Genomic DNA, 4,525 nt, shown 5'->3' on the forward strand with positions numbered 1-4,525 from the left:
CCCGGCCGGGCCTGCTGTAGGGCAGTGGTTTGGGAAAATGCCCGGCGGAGGGGGCGGGGGCGGGGGCGGGGGGGGGGGGGGGGGGGGGGGATAGAGGGGGGCTGCTGGGCTGGTGGGAGAGACCCAAACCCCATCCCTGGGATCCCTGTCGGCCGCCACAGCTCCGGACGTTTGTTGCCCGTCCAGCGCCCCCCTCCCTCCAGACCGCTGGATCTGCTCGGCAGCGGAAAATCCGTCCCATGCGGGGGATCGTGCGGAAGTCATTAAGCACGGCTAGTTTGGGGTAATGTATGTTGTCGTGCCTCCATTAGCCCCCCCCTCTCCTTCCCCCCCCTCCCCCTCCCCCCTCTCATCCGATTCGCTGTCCCGCTGATTCACAGATGATTGGGGACACTTTGAGTCGTCTATACTGATGCTATCTGCTATTTACTGATGTTCACTATTGACTCATCCTCAGAGACTAACAGTGAACTCCAAAACATGTCAGTAAGGAGCAGGTTACACACCTTGCTCAAGGACGCTTACAGATACTCTCTTCTCTCTCTCTCCCTCTTCTCTGTTCCCTGAGGTCTCTCGCCCCCCGGGCCCCCCCCCCCCCCCACTGGCAACCAAATTCAAAGAACAAACAATTTGAATCGTGTTTCCTACTTAGATAAGGATGTGGGCTTTGGGGTTCAAAACCCACGACCTCTCGTTTTGGCTACAGTCTGCAGTCCTGACTCCGAGCCCCGAACCAACCATCTCACAGTGCTACAGCTACATTGCCAGCCTTCCTCCCCCCCAGGGGCCCGGCGGGGGCCCCCGGGGGGCAGGCCCTCAGCGCTAGTGTTCATTATAGCGCGCGTCACCACAGAAATGAAAGGCAGCTAATGAAGCCGGGGAGCCGGGTTTAAACACTGTGACAGTAATTACAGAAGCCATCACACGCTGCTTCCTGCGTCCAGCCGCACGCCACCGCGACCGGATCCTCTGTGAGGAACACAGGGCCGCCTGCAGCTCGTTAGGGCCCTCCGGAGTTCTTTAATTGGAAGAAAGACGCGTTTATTGGTCGATGGGATTCCTTCGATATTTCCGACCGTACGCATCTTAATTATGTCAATAAAGTGGAAGCGCTCGCAGGTTTATGGGGAGGCGGCTAGCAGTGCGTGGGTGTTTTTGGTGTGTTGTGTGTGTATGTGTGTGTGTTTGTGTGTCAGGGTGGTGGGTGAGGGTTTGTGTTACTACTTCCTGCCATGTGAAATGTGATTCACATGTGTAAGGTTACAATACCACACAAGAATCTCAATATTTTTCGTCACCCACCCAAATGTAGGCTTTGAATCGACCCAGCGACTCAGCTACCAACAGAAGGGAATGCTTACCTTGGATTCGTTGACTTCATCGATTTCCTGACCACATTGCATTCGTCCAACGTGAGTCACTGTCGGCGATGTCAGATCATAATTGTGCGTTCTAGCAATCGTGTACTGGTGTGGCCTGGTGTTTTTATTGAACCATTGCCAGAATTAAAGTGTGCGTGTTTGTGTCTGTGTGTGTGTGTATGTGTGTGTGTGTGTGCATGTTGTCATCATTTATGTAGTATGTGTATGTCTACGGTGTGTGAGGTATAAACACAATGGCAATGTCGGTCGTTAAAAGTGAAGGAAGTAGTTCCGGAATGCCTGAGGACTGAGCTGATCTCCACAATAAAAGCAGTGATTAATAATTGGCTATTAGAGAAGGGTGTGACGCGCCAGGGTAAAAGTGCTGACGGAAACGCTCTCTGATTGGAAGGTCAACGCTAACTGTAGGAGTGTAACCTTTTGACGAATTACCAAATAATCGTCTTCTTTTTTTTTTTTTTTACAAACAAACACTGCATTTTCCTCTCTGTTTCCATGTAACACTCTCTCTCTTGGATCAAACAGTGAAACACACACACACACACACACACACACACACACACACACACACACACACACACACACACACACACACACACACACACACACACACACACACACACACACACACACACACACACACACACACACAGAAACCCACTCACACACACATAATAAACATAATCAGAACCATGTATGATTTCACCAAATTCATGGAAAAAAAACACAGTTTTAATGGTGTTTCCTATTTAGATAAATGTTGCGGTGTTTCATAAGTAGGGTAAACCAAGCTGTTGAGATCTGGTCCACCGCGTCAATATTAAAGGAGTCTGGAGAACGTTTGATTACTGCAGTCTGTGGTCTGAATGAAACAGGCGAAGCAACAGCAAAATACATCCCTTTTCCTCCATAATAATAATAAAAATCAGAGGAAATGGACTCAAATTCAATCAACTTCCATTTTTCATTCATTAACAACATACAGTATTGGGGGACGGATGACCTTCATGATTAGGGACACACACGCACACACGTAACAAACTATTTTTAAATGGGTTTCGTAACATTTTTTATATTGAATTCAAGTATGTTAATGATTTGCATGCATTGTATCTGAGCAGGCCATCATCATTTTGTGTGTTTGTGTATTTGTGCGTGTGTTCGTGCACGCTTGTTTTTGTGCGTGCATGTGTGCCTGTGTGCGTGCTTGCTTGCGTGCGTGCGTGCGTGCGTGCGTGCATGCGTGCATGTGTGCCTGTGTGCGTGCTTGCTTGCGTACGTGCGTGCGTGCGTGTGTGTGTGCATCTGCGCACTTGTGCATGCATACGTGTGTATGTGTGTGTTAATGGTGGGGTTTGGGCTGTCTTCCATGGTAAAACCATTACTGGGACTTGAAAGAGAACTCCTTCGCAATGGAAACTCCCCACGGGAAGATAGTGGTTTACCGCCCCGTTCTGCACCAGGCCACTGAAACTCATCCTGAATGCGTGTGTGTGTGTGTGTGTGTGTGTGTGTGTGTGTGTGTGTGTGTGTGTGTGTGTGTGTGTGTGTGTGTGTGTCTTTCTGTGTGTGTCTGTATGTGTGTGTGTGTGTGTGGGGGGGGGGGGGCGGGGGGGGGATGTCTGTGTGTACGTGTGTTTTTGCCCTTAATGAAAGACTCTCTAATGGGAAGTGAAGGGAGGTTCTTTAAGACAGAGACTGAAGTCCCAGGATGGGTGGGGGGATGGGCGGGGGGGGGGGGAGAGGAGAGGAGAAAGAAGATGAGAGGGGGGTGGGGGAGATAAACCAGAAGAGGAGAGAAGGGAGAGGAGGAGAGGGGAGATGGGTGGAGAGAGAGGAGCGGATAAAAAAAAAAAGAAAAAAAGCATGGATGAGAATAAGAGAGTGAAGGAAAGCTACACTGAAAGAAATTTCTCTCCTCACAAAAGACGGAATTAAGTAGTAACAGGAATAATGTGAGAAAAAAAAGATGAGCAGAGCAGAGGAGAGGATCAGCATGCTGGGAAGGAGCACAGTGCCATCTATTGACACCAGAGACAACATGGAGCGCGCAGCACTAGAGAGACACATCAGAGACAACATGGAGCACGCAGAACTAGAGCGTGTTACACATCCTCCGTTCTCACCCAGCCCCTCCAAATGGGAGGTGAGGAGGTGGTACTGCAGTGTGGGGGAGTGTTTTGCAGTGTAGTTTTCAGAGTGTAGTTTCCACGGCTGTAGTTTCCGGTTGTCCTGTTGTAGTCTTCCAGGAGTAATTTTCAAAGGTGACATTTTCATAGAGCAGTTTCAGGGTGTAGTGCTTCTAGTTTTTCAAGGCTAGTTTTCCAAGTGAAGTGTTAAATGTTGTATTTCTCAGCTCAGATGGGATGTGGGGATTGGGACAAACCCCTTGTTTCAGAACCTAGTTTGAGTCCAGATCCCCGGTCATTCTCCAGAGCCTCTGTCTGCTTGGATCAGGAACTGTTTCTCCTGGCAAACTCTGACATTTCCCAGGCCCTAGATCCCCAAAATGGCGTTTTCGCCACAATTTAGTGTTTTTGGTTCTGATGTTGTCTGATATCGTTCGCCAGTTCTGAAACATCTTCAATAACAACGACAACAGCAGAGCACGGCCAGGGACAGAGGCTGGCTGTGTGTAGGATGCTATCAATTATTAGTCCTCCATGAGTTGGATTTCCATTATCAGGTTAACAGGGAATGTTAGCCTGAGAGAGAGAAAGATATATATATCAAATATTGTATTTTATGGATTGCCCTTTAAATGTCTATTAACTTTAATTCTTGTGTATGTAAAGCACTCTGAATGGCCTTTGGGTTTAAAGGGAGAATATCGTTCATTGCCTTTCATTGGCTGAACTTAGCCCACTGACATTGCTCTCAATAAACTAAAAAGTGAACTCAATGTAACTCAAAATAGTAATAAATGACTTTCATCTATAAATCGAATCCTAAAATATAACTTTGTACAATCCCGTGTTGTAGGGGTATAGTAGTCTTATATGTTGGAGGTAGACACATTTTATTCTAAAATATAATGATGAATAATATAAAAGTTTCGGTATACAATTGAGGGTTGTTAAGGAAAACAATGTTCAAAGGGGTAAGCGGTTTAAAGGTTATTTATTGGTGGGAGATAGTGAAGG

This window comes from Micromesistius poutassou, assembly GCF_964030765.1.
Source record: "Micromesistius poutassou genome assembly, chromosome: 14".
Taxonomy (NCBI): domain Eukaryota; kingdom Metazoa; phylum Chordata; class Actinopteri; order Gadiformes; family Gadidae; genus Micromesistius; species Micromesistius poutassou.